Below are 24,413 nucleotides of genomic sequence, written 5' to 3'. Positions count from 1 at the left end.
AGATCAGATTATAATTTTTGTCATTTGAGGGTTCACAAGGATCTACAAACTGAAACAAGGGCCTTAACTCTGGAAGTAATTTACAGAAAATTTTGAAATTTGACAGAATCTTTCGTTTTACTAATTTAAATAATGCATATAAATTTCATACAGATCGGATGATAACGTTTGTCATTCGAGCGTTCACAAGGTTCACAAAGTAAAACAAGGGTCATAACTCTAGAAATAATTGACGGAAATTGCTGAAATTCAACAGACCTTCGTTTCACAAATTTAAATGATGCATATAAATTTCATACATATCGGATGATAACTTTCATCTTTCGAGCATTAACAAGGTTGAACAAAGTAATTATTGTAAATTGCTGAAATTCAATAGGTTTTGCGGTTTCGCTAATCTGAATGATGCATATAAATTTCATACAGATCGGTAGATAACTTTTGATGTTAGACCATTCACAAGGAGCAACAAAGTGAAACAGGGCCATAACTCTAGAAGTAATAAACGGAAATTGCTGAAATTCAATAGGATTCTTCTTTTTACTAATTTAAATGACACATATAAATTTCATACAGATCGGCAGATAACTTTAGATGTTAGAGGGTTCACAAGGTACAACAACGTGAAACAAGGGCAATAACTCTAGAATTAATTAAGCGAATTGCTAAAATGCAAATAAATTTCACAAAGATCGGATGATAACTTTTGGCGTTAGAGCGTTCACATGGTTCAATAAAGTGAAACAAGGGCCATAACTCTAGACGTAATAAACGGAAATTGCTGAAATGCAATAGGCTTCTTCGTTTCAGTAATTTTAAAAATGCATATAAATTTCACAAAGATCGGATGATAACTTTTGGCGTTAGAGCATTCACAAGGTTCAACAAAGTGAAACAAGAACCATAACTCTAGATGTAATAAACGGAAATTATTGAAATTAAATAGGCTTCTTCATCTCACTTATGTGAAACAAGAGCCATAACTCTAGATGTAATAAACGGAAATTATTGAAATTAACTAATGTCAACAACATATATCAATTTTTAAAAAATCGGATGATAACGTTTGGTGTTAGAGCGTTCACAAGAAATTGTGGACGACGGACAGGTGGGCGGATCGACGGACCGACGAACGGACGGCCGGGGGCAACGGCAATATACGTCCACATTTCCATATGGGCGTATAAAAACAATCGTTTGCTGCAGAGGGTAGAAGTTCCTTCACAATTATTTTAATTATTTTGTTTTCCAGGTTGAAAAAGTCACCGATGTGAAATCGGTCTACGGTCAGAACATCTGCTAAACGTTCGCAGGCATTTAGCAGAATGAGAAATCCAAATATACTAATCAAAGTTTCTACCAGATAATTGTTTTTGAACGTATGATTAGATTGATTATAGGGCAGACTGCGTTTGAGTCTGTATATGAATTCTATCGTAAGCGGGTAATACAATTATTCATGAAAAACCAACGCATTTGACGTTATTTTCCATCACAATTGTATTTCAATACTGGCACAATTAAGACCGGGCTTTGGAATTCATGGCATTTTGGAAAATATAAAATCTGACGCGTGTGAAAATGCCAATTACTTTTGTGCGGTTCCGTTATATTTTAATGAGTAAACGTGTTGATCTTACGAAAAATCGCTTAGTGTAACTAACCTTTTAACTGCCAAATATAAATCTAAAAAACCTGCGAGATTTATTTACACGTCGTTCAAATAGTGATTGCCAGGCAACGAAATATACACATAAAGTATCAGAAATTGTTAAAACTCAATAAGTTTCTTTGTTTTACTAATTTGTGAACATTACAAAGCATTTCAAGCAGATTGTTGCTGTTGTCGTTAGAGCGATCTACAAAATGATCAAGGGCAATAACTCTTGAAGTTATTATCGGAATAAATGTAATTCAATAGTATTATTCGTGTGATTGATGTAATATGCTAATATACATTTTAAGATCAGAAATGCAGCCTGTAGAAATTGTGGACGAGAAACGGTAAAATAAGATGGCATTCCCATGTGGGCGTTAAGTGCCATCTTTATAAGTTAATATGACAATGAAAATCTACGCCTCATTTGCATATGATAATGTGATCTGCGGAAGACTATCTTAGATTTACAGAATTGATAAAAAAAATAAATTCATATTAAATCATTTGCAAAGATTTCATGTCTAAAATGAATTTTCATTTATTTCCAAATGCAATACAAACATGGCAATACCATAACTAAATCAATAGTAAAAGTCTTTCAAAATTAAACGATATGCATTAACAATTTTTGATCTAGAAACGACGCTATAATATACACTTCCGCTACATAATGATTAGCAGCCATATATAATTATTGGCAGTTAATAATTAGTTGCAATACACATTATTTACAAAATGAGAGAGAGAGAGAAACCGCAGGACCCAGAGAAAACCCACGAGGTTGGACAGGCGACCCTACTCCTTGTCACGTACAACCGGGGAATCGAAACCCCACCAATGACAGACCTTATGATACAGCGCGCACGTGCTAACCATTCGGTCATCTAACACTCCCTATTTACAAAATGTGTAGTTATATGGTCTCTGCGACCATGTTATGTCTTTAACTGATTATTGGTTTCACATAATGTAGAGAAGTCATATCTCACGCACTCAAATTGAATGAGTGGTGGGTTTATAAATAAAAACGGTGATAATTTGGTAAAAACACTTGTTATGTCCTTTCCATTGTCGAAATGTCCATCAAATTCTTTCGTGTTTATGAAATGTGTCTGGTGGATCAAATAAGGTAATGTCCCTATCTCCACCGGTCTTCGGGGTATGGGGGATGTTTATTCCATATTTGGGAAGTTAGCACCAAGGTCAGTTTTCGACGTAAAGCAATTAGGGCGTAAGCAGATATAAAACAGCGTGTTGGGCAAAATTCATTAGAGCCCACCTAGTCTGTCAGAGCAGCCATCAAAAGACATAATATACACTTTATTAAGAACAGAACGAAGAGAGAGAGAGAGAGAGAGAGAGAGAGAGAGAGAGAGAGATATGGGGTTTAACGTCCACTCGACACAGACTAGGTTATTTCGGGACTAACATTTGATTTAATTTTATTTCAATAATTCGCTAAAGACCGGGAGGAAACCTGAGGACCCGGAGAAAACCCACGAGGTTGGACAAGCAACCTACTCCTTGTCACGTACAACCGGGGATTCGAAACCACGCCAGTTGACTCAATGACAAGCCTTATGATACAGCGCGCACGTGCTAACCATTCGACCATCCAACCCCAAGAACGAGGAAGGCTTGTACCAATCTGTTTAAGGAATAAAGCTGTATAAAGCACTTAAACTGTAGTTGTAATTTGGGTCACGGAGAGAAAACAACAACGAAGCCCATTAATACTACAAATGCCATGTTCCTTTAAAAAGCCATGTCCAACTGTCCATGGCCTACACTGTAACAAAAAAAGTCAGTGAAAAAACGTAAAAAGGTCGTTTCGGAAACAAAAATTATCAGGAAACTTTTATCCGTATTTGTTTTTCCTGTAATATACAGAAATTGCTTCATTTAACATGAATTCCATTTTCAAATACAGAAAATAAATTCTTGTAATATTCGTTTCCAGGACATGAAAGAGAAAAACAAATGTCACTATATAAGAGAAATTTATCTCTTCGCCTTTTGTTGCGTTACCAAAGTCTTATTGATTTAATATGCAGCCCCTTTTCGTTATCCCAATCGATAGACGATGGCAAGTAAACACAAAACGCTAATCGTCATTGATTGGACCGGTTAGAGGCTTTCAGATGTAAGATTGTGGTATGAAGAATAACAATACGCTTTATAGATCAGATAAATGATGGAAATTAGATATGCATAACATGTAATATACCAAAATGTACAACTACGTAATTCGGCCACGTAAAAAATGGATAATTTATACAGTGTACGCACATAATATAATAGAATGTGTTGAATTTTTTTATTAACACAAAGGACTAATAAGGGAGATTTTATTCTCAATGTCAGCTTCTCTCTCTGGTTCTCAGAAAATAATCACTGATTAAAACGTGACTGTACTTTAACCCGCCTCATTAAACATTGACCTGTACATCAATCAAACATACACATTCTTTAAGAGAGATAGAATGACTTTTAGTTGCAGCCATCACGGTTCCTCTACTAATCAATTAGTAAACTAAGCGGTAGTAAGTGTAAGTCAAAGGGTTGAATTTTCGCATTGACGATCGATCAGGAGACATCCCCTTTCATTTTCACGTACATAACCCCCAACTAAGTAAGGGGTATCTAGGGATACGGACCCTATCTTGAATACTTATCATTAGATTCAGAACTACAACCTTATCAAAGATCAGACAAAAGTCGTCCACGGGTCAGTCAAAAACGTGATCCGAGTTCTGTACAAGTTGTCGTAACTCCATGTTTGACCTTTAAATGGCAGTCTATAACTAATACGGCCTCTAATGAGGTGACTTGAATCTAACAGGATTGTGACTTTGGTTCATACTGAAATGTCTGCATTACATGATCTGAAATAAAGCTGAAATTGACGTAGCATAGTTTATAACTATTATTCTTGTTAAGTTGTGGTTGAACTTACCTGATACAGAACGATTCAGATTCCAAACCTACTTATGAGAACCAAATTTATCCTTTCTGGATTTGAAGATATCAGTCACTTGTAGAACGTTGGTGATTATTCATTGAAGACGTTTGATATTACTGTGATTCTCAATTAAGTTACTAATACTGATGTTCCCTGAAGTTGTCAGGAATACGATTCTTTACTTAAATTTAATTTCGGACAGGACTTCCTCTTGCAGTTCACTGCCATTTGGTAATGCGGAAGTACTCATTTTCAAACCCATTAACCCGATTGCTTCCATTCTTCATCTTTTTAGCAGCGGATTCTAAAACTTTATAGTTGGTCCAACAATTGAATTGATCCTCTCATTATTAACTTCGGGTTGTAAGGCTTTCTAGCTGATAAACGGAGCTCAAGATGTTGAATTGTTTGGCTGGCAATAGGAGCAGTTTTCATCTTTGAAGACATGAATTGAACGTAACTCGAAGTAGCGCAGTGTGTTTCTTTATATACACAACCGCGGCATGCTAAAACAAGGTGTTCTATATTTTGGAAACACCATCGATCGACATTGATTGAATGTGCATGCTAAAATAAGGTCTTCTATACTTTGGAAATATCTTCGATTGAAATTGATTGAAGTTGCTCAACTGGAAGCGGCTCATCCCAGCCATGGTTACCTTAGTTCTAGGTTTGGCTGTTATCGTCTGATGACCCGTCTCTTTTTATCGTAATTCAGGCCAATTGGTTACACATGTTCGGAGACTGAATCAACCTTTGGGAAATTAAGTTTTGATTATTTGCATAAACTATATACGTACGTTTAGATCCGGTACTTAAATCATGGAAATAAAAACATACTACTGACTAAACCTGGGTTTTCTTTGGTAAATTGTTCAATTTGATTCTTCAGTGTGACATTTAACAGCAACGACCTAAAATACTGTAGGTTCTGAATAATCTTCTTCATTATTTCCAAACTACAAGAATCGCAAGACATCCCGATCCTGTTCAGCAATGGATATCAATAGAAGAGCCTTTACGATGCCACCAGCTCATGGTATTCTATGGATTCCGAATCTGATGTGTGTGAAATAGCTTTATTTAACGTCCGCTTCTACCGAGGTGATATCGCAGACAAGCTGAATCTAATGATAATGTTCAGTGATTATTACGTGACGGGAAGTTGTTGTCTGCTTGACTGGTGCATTCTATAGAATGCGAAGTTTGGTTGTAAGTAAAATATGTTTAGATTTTGGTAGGTAACCTGTGAACGAGGAGCACAGTCATAACAAAGTCCAGTAATCATGTACATTTAAATATGGAAATAGAGGCCTTGTGGTTATTCGAATATTGTAACATTCTTAAGGGTGAATCTTGTATTTTGATTGGACAATAACACCCTCAAAATTCCCTGGGCGACTCACTGTGAATGAATATTTCCTGGCAAATACTTCTCTACCCCAAAACTTTATTCTAGGAAATCTTCATGAATTTTACTTGTATGTCATCAACAATGACATTCAACCATTGGCTTATAGAGGGGCATTCGCCTGCATGGTGTTCGAATAAAAATTCAAATATTTTGAGGAATGCCGGTTGCCTTAGTATGGAGACCTCTGATACACATTTTATTTGACACTGTCCTTATTTAAGCTATAAAACATACACCCAATGCGCTTTAAAAGATCGATTACACCATTTCTGAGTTAATGAGTTTAATACAACAAACTATTAACTGACACATTATGTTTGGTTATAACGTAATAGGTGACTAATGAGGGTAGTTAACAAAGTTACCGTAATTAAATCCGCCTTGCAGCAATGAAATGATTTACTTACATAAATGCAAGCTATTGTTGTGGGGTTGTTTTGTTTTTAGATTATTAGGTTCCTTTCGATATTGGCATGTATCGGACAGTATCTTCATGGACACTCTACAGGTCACAATGTTTATCCAATTTTGACGAAAGACCTCGGTTCCTTTTGATATTGGCATGTATCGGACAGTATCTTCATGGATAATGATGTTCGAAAAATCACGTTTTTAGCTTGTGGACACTCTAGAAGTCACAATTTTTTTTATCCGATATTGATTAAACTTGAAACGTATGTTTACAACCTAAGATCTCGGTTCCTGCCGATATTCGCGCAATCGGACCGTGACTTCCTGGGCGACTTAATCCGAATTTTATTTAGTCTGAACCATAGTCTGAAAATACAGAACCATGCTATTGTGGCGTGTTCGGGGTAGTTCAAAAATGGCGGGTGTCGATGAAACATAAGGGTAAAATATTTAGAAAGAATCTATTTTGGCTTAATATATAATTTTAGGAAAGCTTGAAAGAATTTTAAAAGGTTGCTACTTCTATGAGCAGCGATACATTTAATCTCGCATGAAACATAAGTGTAGAATATTTAGAAAGAATCTATTTTTGTCTAGTATTATGATTTTTACAGTGCATGATTTTTTTTGCATGTCCTAAATCAACCACCGTAGATTTTAGAAAAGCTTTAAAGAATTTTAAATGGTTGCTACTTCCATGAGCGGATAGTTTTTGTCTCGCATGTTATGTCTGAATCTATGTAAGTCTAAAAATTACGCATTATTTCAATATTTGCGCTATGCAGAAAGTAAAGTCAATTTACAAGGAATTTTGTCGTCTTTAAAAGTTCATTTGAGTCACGCAAGTCTAATTTCATGAAAGTATTATTTGTTTATTAAACTATATAACAAGCATAGCCATTTTTCAGGGTTATGGTCGAGATCTAAAGCAGAATAAAATGACATCACCATGTCCATGGGGGCAACCATCTTTGAACAGACGATGGTCCAGACCATCTGCGTTTGGTTACTAGTTCCGACACTAGTCGTGAAAAACTTATAACCGAGGGTCGACCAGGATTATAGCCAGTGGTTGTACGAAATGTCGCAATTTACTTTGTGGTCCCTATAGAGGTCACAATTTTTATCTGATTTAAAAAAAACGTTCGAATATATAACCGTTACACCATAATGATGGTTAAGTTCGAATTTCATGAAAATCGGACCGAAACTGCCCGACAAAATGGCCGCTCCTTTTACATAAAAAAAACGTTCGAATATATAACCGTTACACCATAATGATGGTTAAGTTCGAATTTCATGAAAATCGGACCGAAACTGCCCGACAAAATGGCCGCTCCTTGTACATAAATAGTGTAAAATTCTTTTTATTCGATTATAAACTTAAAATATATGTTTATATCCCAAAGAACTCGGTTCCTTTCGATATTCGCGCATATCAGACCGTATCTTCCTATATTATGGCACCTGGCTGTACGAAAAATCGAGTTTTTAGCTTGTGAACTCTTCAGAGGTCACAATTTTTGTCCGACTTTGACAAATATGTGCTTAATTGCGAAATATCTCAGTTCTTTTCTATATTCGCGAATATCAGATCGTAACTTCCTGGAATGTGGCCCTTGATTGCACGAAATCTCTGTCTATCTTTTGCAAAATGTGTGGGCGTATCTTGCATGGCAACCGCTTGTTAACTAATTACAATCAAAAATATTTTGTACAGTATTTACAATTAGTACAAATGAGGTTATCGATAATATGGCATTACATAATTCCTGATTCATCAATATAATTGTTAGACTTAAAATTAAATAGAGTGAACCAAAAATGCATTATTTGTAAATTAGAAATAACTGCTTTCAAAAAAAGATTCGATTAAGTCAAACATTTTTTTTTTAATTTTGATATCTGAAGTTGTTCTTTAAATCTGATGTGTAGCTGGTTTCAACAGACAAGAGAGCTTAAGAAAATGAAAAGATAGGTTGCCAGACAACAAAACATACGCCCACAGCAGCTAAATCGTCAGGGCAGTCGACAAGGGTTGTCACATATTTATTCTTTTGTAGGTAATTAGGGGAATTTAATAGACAATTTCATGCAGATGACATTATAATTTTCGTTGTTTGAAGGTTCACAAGGTTCTAAAAACTAAAACAAGGGCCGTAACTCTGGAAGCAATCTACAGAAATCGTTCAAATTCGACAGGCTTTTTTCGTTTTACTAATTCAAATAATGCATATCAATTTCATACAGATCGGATGATAACTTTTGTTGTTCGAAAGTTCACAAAATTCAACAAAGTAAATCAAGGGCCATAACTCTAGACGTAATTGACGGAAATTGCTGACATTCAATAGGCTTGTTCGTCTTCATTTCACTAATTTAGGTGATAACTGAAACTCTATAGGCTTGTTCGTTTTACTAATTTAAATGATACATATAAATTTCATACAGATCGGATAATACTTTTTGTCGTTAGAGCATTTACAAGGTACAACAAAGTGAAACAAGGGCAATAACTCACGGCGTAACTAACGGAAATTGCTGAAATTCAATAGGCTTCTTTGTTTCACTAATTTAAATGATGCATATCAATTTCAAACAGATCGGATGATAACTGTTGTCATTAGAGCGTTCACAACATTCAACAAAGTGAAACAAAAGTTAAATGTAAAACGTCAAATGTTAAGTGTTAAATGACAAATATTTTGTGAGAAAATGCTTTTTTTGACGTGTCTACTTTTTACATTTCTCTCATTAAATTTTACATTTGCCCTCTGCCACATCCCATTTGTCCTTCGCGCTTTCTACATAGCATCTTTCGCACAGCATCAACTTTCATATGCAAATGTAGGATATCACGTGACTTATTAACATATACGGAATCCCGGCACACTATAAACCACCACACTATACGGATATTCGCCGCACAATAACAATAGATCGAAGCGTTGGACAATTTAAGAATACATTTCAATGTGGGCGTATGCAAAGTTAGTAAACTTAGGCATAAATTTGTTTTCCGCATACTCTGCCAAAATGAAAGTTTAGTTGAACGGAGCAGGATCCACGAGTAATAGAAACAAATTATCGGACCAATCCAGTTTGGAAATTTTTGTTTAAACTAAATCATCAAACATGTTCTGTTCATTTAAACATACATTATGCAAGAGCTAAATCTGCCTATTGCAGGTCTTTCTTTAGGCCTGAAATATTATCTAAATTATCAATTAGACATTAATTAACTTATCCAGACCATAATCAACTCGAGATGGCATCGCTAGCCTGTGATCTAAAGTGGATTGTGAGCCGATTTAACAATTAAATGGATAATCTAGTTTTTAACTATTATAGTGAGAACTGCCAACTCGTTATCGAATCTCCCATAATGTATCTTTAAGATAAGTTTTCAAAATAATGTTCCCAGCTACATCAATTATAGCTATTTACTTTTGGAATAAAGCCATTCCTGTACGGACGCAGCTATTTAAATATACATTATTACTAGTATTTCTTTTGTGGGGAGGAAGTTTATTTCTGCTCCAATGTAATGGATTGTGATTAACATCATATAAAACAATTTGGTGTTTTATGACATCCTTGATTTGGTTTTAAAATATATGGATAGTTGAAATTTTGAAGAAAAAAACGGTAATACCGACAAGAGTGTTTTTTCTCAATAGCGTCCAAAGTATTGCCGACTAGGAAATATATGTTATAGATATTCATATTTTACACGATTTCGTAAAAAATAAAAACAAGTATGAATAATTGAAATCTTGACAAAAACGGTCCTATCATTGACAGGCAGTTTTTACGAATGTGTCGCGATCACATTGTGATCATTGCATGCGAATTGCATTCTTAATCCCATTTGCCACCATATTCGCCACTGCGTGAGTGTAGCATTATCAAAGTATTCAATTTTGGATGCGATCTGTGGAACATTGTCGGTCAATGTTTGCAACACTTTGGACGCTATTTGCCAAGAAACGCTCTTGCCGGTTATTGTCGGCGATTAGTCGAACCCGTAAAATCAAATGAAATTCTCAGTTTTATTTTGGACAGAAATCAATAGCTCTAGTCATTTGAATTATATTAATCTACTGAAAGTATTTCTCATTTTAATTACAACTTAAGCTGACATAACATTTAAAATGTGTTTCGGTGTCTCTAAAATAAACATCTGATATTTTAGCTATGTGAACACCCCAAATATATGAAGTAGTATCAAGTGTTCTAGCAAGCAGCACCCTTCCGTGTACAACTTTTACATATCGAATGTACCTTAGGGTAAAATAACTTTTAAAAATAAATAAATAACTTACCATAAACCTCTCCAAAAGAACTAGGCAGAATTTCAGAAAGAGAAATGTTGTTGTCTACCGAATTACATGTATTGATGAACCAAAAAAAAAAACTCACTAAAAACTTACCCAAACAGGACAAATAAAAGCTGCTGATGCGTTTTCGGTTGGTTAGAAAAGAGTTTGAAAACGATCTGGGGGTGATCAGTCTGTGAGTTAACGGTGGTTTGATGCACGGTCGTTCGCCAATCATGGGTTAGCCAAGTTTTATTATACCAGACTCGCCGATTCGATCTCACGTCATGAATAATAATAAGAGGAACTGATTTGGCTGCTTGCTATATCGATCTGTGATTCGTGATAGGATCTTTGATGCGAGATTACTATTCATTAATCATCGATTACATTGTTTCAATGGCATCATCTGTAAGCTCTTGCAAATGCTAAAGTTGTATAATGCGGCTAATGATGATGTTGTATAACACGGGTCATGGTGAGAGCGCTCAGCTTTCGTGAATGTTCGTGGAGGTCGCATCTTCCTGATGATGAATATTCTAAACGACAATCAAAAGAAGACAAATAAGCTTTTAAGAGGGTTTTCGATTGAAATTGCACGTTTACATCCATCTTGGACATCAAAGGGTTAATAAAACTTTGATCAGTTCGAACAGATTTCTCAACACTCAACATTTAAGAATGTTCGCAATTGAAGCCCTCGATTTTTTTTTTATATTCTCAAAAGATTCTATTTTGTGAAGGGTCCTATATTAAAAATTGACAAAATTCTACAACATAATCAAGGGCAATAACTGCAAAGTATTTATCACAATATAATGGACATGATATATTTCAATTAGATCAGATGGCGATTTTCAGTTTAAGCGATCACAGGATGAAAGGGGGTACTTGATTGAACGTTCCGGAATTAAATTCCCTCAATCACAAATATAGTGACAATCGAATGAAAAGGTGGATTTCGAGCTATAACGCATGCGTCGACTGAATGAGAAAATATCTCAACCAACCATGCAGCCGAAACATATTCGTTGTGTTTAATTACGTCACGATTCTAATTGTTGGGACTGACGGAACTGTGACAGAACTGTAAATTCGGGACTGTGAATCGAGCATCCCCATTCAGTGTGAGCAAGGGGAATAATTATATCAGTGATTAACGGAAATTGCCTTTGTCTCAATACAAGATTATATAGGTGATACTCGATTGAACGTTCCGGAATTGAATTCTCTCAATCCCCAAAATAGTGACAATCGAGTGAAAAGGTGGATTTCGGGCTACAACGCATGCGTCGCGACTGAATAAGTAAATATCTCAATCAACCATGCAGCCGAAACATATTCGTTGTGTTTGATTACGTCACGATTCTACTTACACCTCCTCCGTTGTCGAGACTGACAGAACTATGACAGAACTGAATTCCGCGTTACTCGATTGCAATTCTGTCCATTCGTAACGTTCTGGACTGTGAATCGAGCATCCCCATAAAAGTGCATGCCTTGCAATATACGAGGGTTAGAAATATTTAATCCTAAATAGGTCAATACCTGTGCATTCGATAAAGGATTGTAAGATAATTTCTTTGAATTATTAAAAACAAATTTAAATCCAAGTATGTATATATTACTGATACTAACTTTAGCCTCTTGAGCCTCTATAAGATATTTTAAATTGATCAAGGGCCATAACTTCGACACTAATTATTGAGAAGCATTGACAATCAATCTTATCAATTGGCTGGTAGCGTTAACTTCTTGAGTGTCGGACAGGCAGGAATGATTACGATATACGACCACATTTCAATGGGGGACTATAAATAATCTAAAATACCATTTAGACGTGTCTATATAAAAAAATAAGGTTGGTAATTGTAAATTTTAGACGTGTTCATAATTGTTACCAGTGCGACTCGTAGTGGAATTTATAACGTCTATGTCTCCCAGAAGGATTGATACACGAGAATAAAATTTTGAAGGCAATCTAATTCGAACAGTTTAAAGTACGGTAAATCGAAATCATGTGCTTACCATCCGGTTAAGATCAATAGGACAATACAGAATACCCTTGTTTAAACTGAAGTAAAAAAGACACAATTTAGATAGTGATTTAGATGCCTAAAACAAAATAAACAAACAAAACGTTGGTTAAATATGATCTACACCTCAATGATCGGAGACAGAATTTAGATACGCCCCAGGTGATTGGTTGGAATTAATAATGGCTACATTAAATCAATAGAAGGTAATATGAACATTAAATAGCCATAACTTTAAATGGCCATAAATACTCAAAATCGGGGACATTGCCCTTTGGACCTTGTATGTTCTGGAAGTCCATATTTGCCGTTTATTACAGATTATTGGACCTTTTACTCATTGGACATGAATAATGCAACCAGATAATGTGGAATGAAGTTTCCAGTATTTGTAGAAATAATCCAATAGATCACAAATTGTAATATACAATTGTCTTGTCTGCGACTTGCTTTATTATAGATGAGTATAATGGCTAGTCCTAACACAGGGTATTATTAACTAAACGTAGAAACTGATGAAATACAGTAGCACTCTGACACCTATTTATTATCCCCGTTCCCAATGATGAAATAATACTCCAACAAAATAACAAACACGAAGCCTTTCAATTAAACTTTATATAATGATTTGACCCTACAGTGCGTGACTCAGACCTACACATTAAATTATAAACTCTTGAGTGTGGCACCATAATTATATACGTGTCGCTTGTGTTTCTGTTGGGCTATTAATATACGGTAGCTACGATGGCTGATTTAGGACACGCAAAAAAAAAAATATCTCGAGTGCTCGAGATATTAAGTCCAGCGCTTGAGATACTAAGTCGAGCGCTCGAGATAATTAAACATGCATTATGCAAGAGCTAAATCTGCCTATTGCAGGTCTTTCTTTAGGCCTGAAATGTGTTCTAAAGTATTAATTAGACATTAATGAACTGATCCAGGCCTTAATCAACTCTCGATGGCATCAGATTTCTTCGATATTAAATAGATTAGAATGGTTCAGCGATACTTTGATTTAATCAAATATGGAGGACCGAGACATAGCTTCTTCGATCAACCAGTACGGTGGTTGAAATTATTGCACACGTCTGTCAAACCTTCAAAGGCTAATATCTTCGCTTGCGATAGAGTAATTTGAATGAAATTTCAAATTATTCATTTTATATCATCTACTTTCGAACTATTATAGCAAGAATGGCTAGTTGTTTATCTAAATCTTACATAATGTATCTTTAACTTGAGCGCTCGAGATAATTAACTTGAGCGCTCGAGATACTAAGTCTCTGTAGCCAAACTCTGTAACCTCTATATATATACTATTCAAAAAAAGTAGGGGATATTTGATTTTTAAGTGTTATTAAAGTCACCTAATGAAACTGACGAAGAAACAAATGACAAAATGAAATGAAGTTCACATTCATCGATTTATTCCAAATGATTGTTAGACTAAGTAAGGCACAGACTGACCATTATAAGGGTAAAATGATACCCGGGGTCAAACAGCAAAGTTACCACAGCATCACAACCAAGTCAGTAACGGGTAAATCCTCCTCTGTTTGCCAAACAAGCATTGATCCGACGTGGCATACTCCTAATGAGACGTCTAAGGTCATTTTGGTCCAGATTGTCCCATTCCTGTTGCAACGCAGCAGCAAGTTCTTGGACATTGGCAGGACGTTGTTGACGTTGACGTAACCTCTGTCCAAGCATGTCCCAGACATGCTCGATGGGGGAGAGGTCGGGACTCAGTGCTGGCCAAAGTAATGTGGTGATGTTCTGTTGTTGGAGGTAACCTGTAACGATCCTGGCCCTGTGACATCTTGCGTTGTCATCCTGGAAGATGAAACGGCGGCCATGACGTCGTGCGAACGGCACAACATGGACTGCCAAGATGTTGTCCCGGTAGTACTGGCCTGTAACACGCCCTGCAACAACATGTAAAGCCGTTCTTCCAGCAACAGTGATGCCTCCCCACACCATAACTGAACCACCCCCAAATCGATCATGTCTGATGACGTTAACGTCTTGGAAGCGCTCGTTTCGACGACGCCACACCCTCCTACGTCTGTCCAAAAAATCAACAGTGAACCTTGACTCATCTGAAAACATCACATTGCTCCAGCGTCGATTATCCCAGTGTTGACGATCCCTACACCAACGACGTCTTGCCTGAATGTGATGATCTCTCAAACAAGGGATCACGCGAGGACGTCGGGCGCGAAGGTGACCCCTATGCAGTCGATTCCGAATCGTCTGGCCACTCACTCTCACACCAGTGTCTGTTTGAAGACGAGCGCTGATCTGATTTGCTGTGATGACACGATTTCTCAAGGCCAAGGTACGGATAAATCGATCCTGGGCTTGAGTTGTCGCCCTTGGTCGACCTGAGCGTGGTCTGTCCTGTACAGATTGTGTATCACGGTATCTGGACCATAGCCTGCTTATGACAGACTGAGAAACATTCATCGTCCGCGCCACAACCGCCTGTGTTGTGCCGATCTGTAGCATGCCAAGGGCACGTAACCTTTCATTTTGGGTAAGCCGACGCATATCAAAATTTGTTTTCTGGTCACTAAAACAATTAAACTGATGTTTCCACCCTGAAATTCAATGCCACAATGACTGTAACATTCAAAGTCAGAGTCGTGCAAATCTTGGGTTGGACCCCCATGATGATCCCAAGCATCACCTGCATTCCATGCGGTAGCTACTGGTGCGTTTGGGCGTCACATGTAACTGGAAATGTTTCTTCTGTTAGGTTCTATAGTGACTTTTTTCGTAGTCATTTGCATATTTTAGTATTATGCCCCCAAAATCAAATATCCCCTACTTTTTTTGAATAGTATACAATTATTGATTCGTATAATAACATGCGATATACTCCCTACTTAACAGGGGGTAAATATAACGGGATATATTTAGTGGTGGTGATGAGCATGGGATGGAGTGTGTGTGTGTTTCCAATAGGTTGATTTTGTATAACTGCGGAAAGATTAAGGAAGTCTTAAAATTGTCATGTTTCTCGAGTCAGTCATCCAGCTAAGATGAATCAATATGCATAATACTTTCTATCAAACTACAGTGTGGTGTAATGTAATGCAATTATGCATTGATAGATCACCTCCAATCTAACTCGATTTTCTTCTCTTCGGCGCTAGTACATTTAGCGAACGACAGAACACAATTAGCGAACGACAGAACACAATACAGATAAAACTTTTCCCCCACAGCTTCCATCGGGATGAGAGTGACAGCTACAGGAGATAAAGTTCGCCAAAGGCAGAAATCAAAGTATATAAGTTCCCGTTCGTGTCAAAAATAACTACTAGAGAAGAGTCCCATCAACCTTCGAACAGGTACGAGAGTGGAGATATAGTTGCATTGGTGACACCAGGTTAAAAATGATCATTGAAATGAACAAAAGGTAGCAGAAATACAGCACTCTCTATGTAGAATTAATTAACGACAAAGCTGGTCAGATCACCGATGTTTCGAGGTCATACCAGAAATACCTTTCCACAGAAAAGCCTCAGACACAAAGAAATTTTTTACTGCAGAATGCTACCGGTAACAGCAACCCCTGGCTCTTGAAATGGTGTTGGTTTGTTTTGTTTTGCTTTTTTTTTGTATTGTCGCTTCTATATGGTCAGTTTTGCTCCCATTTGTATTAATTTGTAGCGAGTGCCATGCAAAGAAAGAACATACTTCATTATACGGATATACCACTGGGTAGTGGCGTATCCAGGATTTCTGAAAGTGTCTTAAATGTAGATTTATAAGTGGATCAGGACTACGAAGTCTCCTGTGAAATATTTTTGTTACGGCTTAGATACGAATGTTGATCTGTCCGCATTTCTTCTGATTTCGAATTGTTACTTGGGAATTCTTTTACGTACCATGATTCGTCCTACCTGAACGCATAGACAACACGTTCCTGGTCTGTCCCATATTGCGAAATTTCCTAGATGCTTCGTCATTTACATTGTAAGAATGTAGTCGCGATTCCCCATTGGCCTCATTTAATTTTTCGTCAATTGAACCGTACCTCACTTTACATGGTGACGATTATAAACTTTATTAATCGATTCAGTAGAAATGGAATATTTTAACCGATACGTGTTGTTTCTGTAATTGCTTTTATTATTTTTTATGCGGGGGGGGGGGAATAGAGTGTGGGGCCAAAACTGTACATGGTGCAAACATTCTGCCAACGTAGATGCGGTTGACCTCCGTCGATCTATTCATTAAATATAAATTGGGTTATTTTTGACAAACAGGAAGTGTTTTACGGATGGGAAAAAAATAATCACAGATTGCCCATATCTCGGTTATTTTTCAACGGATCTTCTTCAAGTTTTAATTTTTGGATTCTTTGGACGAATCCCATATGGGCTCTGACTGACGGTTTTCGAAATTCGGAAGTTTACTTGATTAGTTTTAGCATCAAAGATTTGTGAAATTTTCTTCGACATTCAAGATGGCGTATCTCTGTCACTATTTGAGGTATCAAGTTGAACTTGGTAGGGATAAGGAATACACCGATACCTTCAAAATGGCATATTCAAAAGTTTTGTGACGGCTTCCGGAAATTACCGAGGTCTTCCGATTTTTCCCGAAAATGAATAGTTCTCTCCATTTTAAAGATAGGTTGCCAGGCAACAAAACATACGCCCACAGCAGCTAAATCGTCCGTGCAGTCGACAAGGGTTGTCACATATTTATTCTTTTGTAGGTAATTAGGGGCATTTAATAGACAATTTCATACAGATGACATTATAATTTTCGTCGTTTGAAGTTTCACAAGGTTCTAAAAACTAAAACAATTGCTGAAATTCAATAGGCTTCTTCGTTTCACTAATTTAAATGATGCATATCAATTTTAAACAGGTCGGATGATAACTGTTGTCATTAGAGCGTTCACAAGATTCAACAAAGTGAAACAAGGGTCATAACTCTAGATGTAATTAACGGAAATTGCTGAAATTCAATAGGCTTCTTTTTTTTTACTAATTTAAATGATGCATATAAATTTCATACAGATCGGTTGATAACTTTTGTCGTTAGAGCGTTCACAAGGTGCAACAATGTGAAACAAGGGCCATAACTCTAGAAGAAATTGACGGAAGTTATTGAAATTAAATAGGCTTCTTCATCTCACTAATGCAAAAAACATATATCAATTTCAAAACAATCAGATGATAAATGTAGTCGGTAGAGTGTTCACAAGAAATTGTGGACGATGGACGGACGGACCGACGGACGGGGGCGACGGCAATATACGACCACATTTCCATGTGGGCGTATAAAAATAGACCAAATTGACATATGGTGGTGTTAGCCCCAGATATTATCTTTCATTTTCAGAGACCTCGTTCGATGACATTTTCAACCGTTTGGCCGCCGTATTGGATTTTACAAAAAATCTTCGAATCAATATTCAGCCGCCATTTTGATTCCGATTTTCGAAATTGTATTGAACCTACTAAACATGGAAACAATCCTTAGGAAGCCGATTTTTAAATTTCGATTTCGTTTACTTCCGGTTTCACTTTGAATTTGGTTCGACTTTTCAACTTCTATCTGGTGACCTAACCTTTTAATGACCCATGAACTTTGTATATATGATGGCGCTCGTGTCTACTAACAATTAATATAAAAAAGTTAGGTCTTGATGTATAATTTCCGGTTATATTAAGAGTTTAAAGGACTTTTTTAAGTTTTAATAATCAAAAAACTATTTTTGTTGATGCAATAAAATATGTTTAAACTCCACCTTAATAGGTATTGAATCGTTCTATGCTCAATAATTCATGGTATAACTTGATTGTTGACGTGACAAGGCGTGACCTGACGTACCGAAACACGTCAGTACTCTTTGGAGTTCTAGTTGTATTTGAAATGGTATATTGTGTCTTGAGAATCTCTGCTTTACTACATCAAAGTTTTTGGGGGTTTTTTTTGGTTATTTTGTATTTTCAATTTTAATAAAAGTGTGCTACTCTTAATTGGTGTATTGATACGATAAAATCTTATCTTATTACTGGCAAAAGCATCTGTGGATTTTAAAGAAAATGGTCTAATAGATAGACCTCTAAATTAAATTAAATATTGCGTCCATGACGTCAATGGGGCAAGGGCCTTTTGATGGTCATCTTAACGATTTCAGTGCCATATTGTAGGTAGCTCTTGAATGGGAGCACCTATAATTTATCTATATATCAATCCGAGTAGCTATTATCAGTACCTTTCTTTTGTTAGAATGTCGAAAGGGTTGACAGGCTCCTTTAAAAGTAAGAGCTAAGCCTTATTCTTTCCTTTAAGAAGGTGAATAAATTAAATTTCAGTCGATCGACAGACAATTTTGATCAATGGTTTGAACCATCAAAATACAATCTGATTAAAACACAGATCTTATTTCGTTTCGTATTTTATAATTCAAAATTTCGTTTTACTTGTCTTTACTATACAAGGATCTGGAAGAGTTGTTATCATTGACGTGTTCTGGATGATGTGAGGGATTAGCCAATGAAACGTTCTGTTACGGCGAGCTTTTGGCGTGAGCTGCACGGAACTGTGGGTAATCCACTAGAAACATCTATGCTGTCTGGTTAATCAAATAGCTGACGTCATAGGTCAAAGGCGCTCGTATGACCTCTGACGCGACCTCCCATAACAACTGGTCAGATCATCATGTAGTGTAGGCCACCGAAAGTATAAAAAACGAAACGAAATATAGAGCTGTATTTTAATCAGATTTCACATGGCAATTTCACACGATTTACTCATTTTTCATTTCATTGAGAATCGCGCTTTATAAACTAAGCTTAGACGATCCTAACCATTCATTGATCAATGGACGGATTATGGAAATTGATTAAGCACACGAAATCGTCAATTTCCTGCAACGTCTGCTTATACAAACGTGATGTTGGAAATTACAGGCTAGTACTTGTTTCTCAAAGAGAGTCCTTAGAACCATCCACTGCTGTGGTAGAGGCAAGACATCAGTAGTGGAACTATTGTATATTGGAGTGGGGTTTATATAACACCAAGGTGGTTTCAAAACATGTCTTTATTCTAGGATTGAATAAATCGAACTGCCGGGCTAAAGTTACCTCAGTCCCGACTACAACTTGCCTTACCTTAATCTTAAAGGTACGGTAATGATCTGCAATCAATACATAACAATTATCTCTCTTTATGAAAGTTTGAAAATAGCGTTAATTACTAAGAAAAGTTTATTTATAACGATCTGGAACACGTCTTATACGTTCTGGATATCGACGTTCTGTAACGATTGGTTGATCTGGAGGATTCTGAACTTCAGACAAGATTGGTTTATTAATATCAGTATTGATATTAGTTTTATTAGTTTGACGAGTTGGTATGCCTCTTAACAGTCCGTCCGGGTTAGAATTAAACTGACGACCCAACGTATTTGACGTAAGTGTTGTATCTAATAATTCCGGTGATTTATCCTTTAATTCAAGAGAACGTTTGCGAAGTTGATCCTCGTGTCTTTTCCAAACCTGCTGGTAGACTTGAACATCGTACGAACGTTGCTTTACATCAATAATGATACCAGGTAACCAGCGCGGACCAGATCTCAAATTTAATACATAAACAGGGTCACCAACTTTAAACAATGGTGAGAAAACCGTATTACGATCATATACATCACACTCCTTTCTAAAACTCAAAGAAGGTCTAAGACTTGAAAACCTTGTACGAAGTTGTCGATGCATCAGCAAATAACACGGGCTTTCACCAGTCGCCGAATGTGGTGTTGTTCTGTAAGACAACAAAAACCCACAAATTTTTTCTTCTAGCGATCGTCGATCGTCCGCCATTTTCTTCATTTGTTTCTTAAAGTAACCTACATATCGTTCAGCCATACCGTTGGTCGCAGGGTGTGCTGGAGCTGTACGCGTATGTTTAATATCATTCGCGAATAGAAACTCGAAGAACTCACTACTAGTAAATTGAGTACCATTATCTGTTACTATGTGTTCGGGAGTACCGAATGTCGAAAATAGCTTCCTAAGTTCTTTAACAGTTGATGTCGTGGTGATAGATTTCATTTGAATGACCTCTAACCATTTCGAATAAGAATCAACGACAATCAAAAAATAGTAACCTAAAAATGGACCGGCGAAATCTAGATGTAATCTCTTCCACGGGCTCGAGGGCCAATTCCACGATGCGACGTCCGGGGATGCAGGCATAGGCGCGTTTTCTTGGCACATTTTACAATGTTTAGTAATTTTTTCTATTTCCTCATTAATTTTCGGCCACCAGAAATACTGTCTGGCAACAGCTTTCATACGGACAGTTCCCAAATGTTCACTATGCAAATCTAACAAAAGAGTCGGTCGTAAATTAACAGGAACTATAACTCTACTTCCCCATAAAACACAGTCTTGTTCGATCGACAGTTCGGTCTTTCTGATAAAATAGGGTTTTAGCTCATCAACATTACAATAATTAGGCCAACCATCTCGGGACAGTTGTAAAACTTTTGATAGAGTTGTGTCATTTCGGGTTTCTGCGGCGATAACTTTTGAAGTTAAAGGAACCTCTTTCAACACAGAGTTTGTAACAAACAAAACTTCGTCGTTATGACAGTTAAAATTACTTCTATCATCTTGTAACGGCGTACGTGATAAGTAATCCGCGCACAGATTATCTTTTGAAGAAACATATTTCACTTCATAACGGTATGCCGATAAGATCAGAGCCCAACGTTTTATACGGGCCGCGGCCAGTTGAGGAATTCCGTTATTTTCTCCGAATAACTTAACCAATGGTTTGTGGTCAGTAAGTAACGTGAATTTTCTACCAAGCAAGTATTGCCTAAATTTTTGTACACCAAATACTATTGATAAGGCTTCCCTCTCAATCTGGGCGTAGTTCTTCTCTGCAGCGGAAAGACTTCGTGACGCGAACGATATGGGTTTCAGTTTACCATCTTCCTCTCGTTGCTGTAGAACAGTACCAATTCCAAACGGCGAGGCATCACAGGAGAGTACTAACTCAGCATCAGGATTATAATGTGCAAGAACTATTTCATCAGACATCATAGATTTTATTTTCTGAAAAATGAGTTCATGTTTATTATTCCAACTCCATTTCTTATCAACCTTTAATAGATCATAAAGTGGAGCCATATGATGTGAAAGGTGTGGTTGAAACCGTGAATAATAGTTCACCATACCAACGAATGATCGCAACTGTGATACGTTAGAAGGTGCCTTTGCTTCTTTAATAGCTTTCACTTTGGATTCAGTAGGATGAATACCATCAGCCGTCACTTTCAATCCTAAATATTCAACTTCAGTCAACAAAAACTTACATTTTTCTTTTCTAAGTTTCAAACCACACGATTTTAAACGCGATAAAACAGCACGGAGATTTTCTAAATGTTCCTCTTCATTACAACCGGTTACTATAATATCATCAAGATAAGCACTCTGTCCAACTAATCCCTTTAAAACAGTTTCAATAGCTCTCTGAAACAAACTCACAGCAGAGCTAACACCAAAAGGTAAGCGTAAGTACTCATAAAGACCACAGTGGGTATTTATTGTTGTTAATCCCCTCGATACGTCATCCAAAGCTATTTGGTGATATGCCTGTGACAAATCCAACTTTGTGAAATATTTTCCACCAGCCAAATTAGAAAAAATATCGTTTATTAAAGGGAGGGGGTAGCGATCAAGCTTAGCCACTTTATTTATTGTAAGTTTATAGTCACCACACAGTCGCAAGCTGCCATTTGGTTTGATCACTGGAACCACTGGTGCTGCCCAGTCCGAATATGTCACTTTCTGAATTAAACCATCACTTTCAAGCCGCTTTAGCTCCTCTTCTATTTTCTTTTTCATAGCAAATGGTACAGATCTAGCTTTACAAAATACTGGAGTAGCATTGTCTACAATGTCTAAATGAATTTTATAATCATTCAAAAGTCCTACTTTGTCCGAAAATAACTCATCAAATTCATCCAATAAACTTGTTAAACTAGCAGAAGACTGAATTGTTGACAGTGTCATGATTTCATCCCAGTTTAGTTTAAGCTCTTGTAACCACGATCTGCCTAACAAAGGTGGGCCATTTCCGTCAACTACAATCAGTGGTAGAAGAGTTTTCTGTCCATTAGTTTCAGCATTTACTATTTTCTCACCGAGAACGTTTATTTTATTTCCGGTATACGAACTAAGTTTAATGTACGACCGAGACAATCGGGAATTTCCATATAGTTCTTCATAATCATGTTTGTTCATAACCGTTACACCTGCACCGGTATCTAACTGAAATTTAACGGGTTTACCGTCAATAAAAACCTTAACGTTTAAAGGGGCACTACCAGTTAGAGAATTTAAAGTAAATAACACATCGGTGTCAGAGTCTGCACTGATCGCATTCGCTTTAAAATTTGGATGTTTTCCAGATTTACGCGACTGTCTGATACGTCTGGACAAGCAAACCTTCGCAATATGTCCTATCTTATGACAGAAATTACACTCAGCCTCTTTAAAATGGCATTTGTCAGACGTATGATTACTTCCACCACAACGAAAACAGGGTTTACGACGTACACTTATATTACTGCTGTCTTGATTGTGTGCTCTTTTGTCTTTAGAGAACGATTTTTGTCCACCAATCCTATGTACAGATGATACTGCGTCATTTGAGGAACTTGTACCTTGTAAAACACTAGCATCGCGTGTAGCATATTCTTGGGCTAAGGCAATGGTGTATGCAATTTCAAAAGTTAGCTCCGTTTCTAACAAAAGCCTCCTTTGTATCCGTTCATCCGCCACTCCACATACAAGTCTGTCTCTAAGCATATTGTTCAGATTGTTACCAAAGTTACAATTTTCAGCAAGTCGACGTAATTCTGAAACGTAGTCGGCTATTGATTCTCCCTGTCGTCTGTGGTACGTATGGAATTTAAAACGTTGCACAGTCTCAGAGGGAGTCGGAGAAAAATAACTTTTTAATATATCAATTATTTCATCAAATGTCTTACTTGCCGGTTTATTTGGTGATATTTGGTTACGAAGAACTGAGTAAGTAGATGGCCCAATAACACTTAACAGGATAGCACGCCTTTTCTGTGCACGTGCGTTGACTGCGGTTGCGTTCGTTTCATCCCTATTCAGTTCAATTTCATCAAGATTATTTGCCACCAAATACTGTTCAAGACGTTCTATATATTGGTCCCATTCATCTTTATTACCACTAAACTGTTCTATTTTACCAAAAGTTGCCATCTTTGATCCTCGTCGCCAATTATTGTATATTGGAGTGGGGTTTATATAACACCAAGGTGGTTTCAAAACATGTCTTTATTCTAGGATTGAATAAATCGAACTGCCGGGCTAAAGTTACCTCAGTCCCGACTACAACTTGCCTTACCTTAATCTTAAAGGTACGGTAATGATCTGCAATCAATACATAACAGGAACCATTTCTAGAGTCCAACAAAGTGGCATATTTTAATTTACAATTTGGGTTGTTTGTTCCCTTTAATATCGTTAAAAACTCATTAGAAATTCACATCATAATTATGCCGCATAAATTACATTGTTAAATGTTAAACAAT

General features: G+C 36.8%; 1 long non-coding RNA gene across 4 annotated transcripts in view; it reads right to left on the bottom strand.

Moving 5' to 3' along the window:
- LOC126826809 (uncharacterized) overlaps window positions 1-24,413 on the bottom strand; it is a 32,099-nt gene that overhangs the window by 6,219 nt on the left and 1,467 nt on the right. Inside the window, exon 2 of one of the 4 annotated variants that reach the window (XR_008789375.1) lies at window positions 12,795-12,840. The exons of 1 other annotated variant lie outside the window; for it this stretch is intronic. This is a non-coding gene — a long non-coding RNA (uncharacterized LOC126826809). Of the gene's footprint in view, window positions 1-10,772; window positions 10,794-10,880; window positions 11,039-12,794; window positions 12,841-24,413 lie in introns of those variants that run through there. 2 more of the 4 variants (XR_007682404.2, XR_007682405.2) reach the window with 2 other exon arrangements.

The sequence above is a fragment of the Patella vulgata genome, chromosome 1 (assembly GCF_932274485.2).
Source record: "Patella vulgata chromosome 1, xgPatVulg1.2, whole genome shotgun sequence".
Lineage (NCBI taxonomy): Eukaryota > Metazoa > Mollusca > Gastropoda > Patellidae > Patella > Patella vulgata.
Note: the sequence above shows the minus strand (reverse complement) of the source record. Positions and strands in the feature narration are given on the sequence as shown.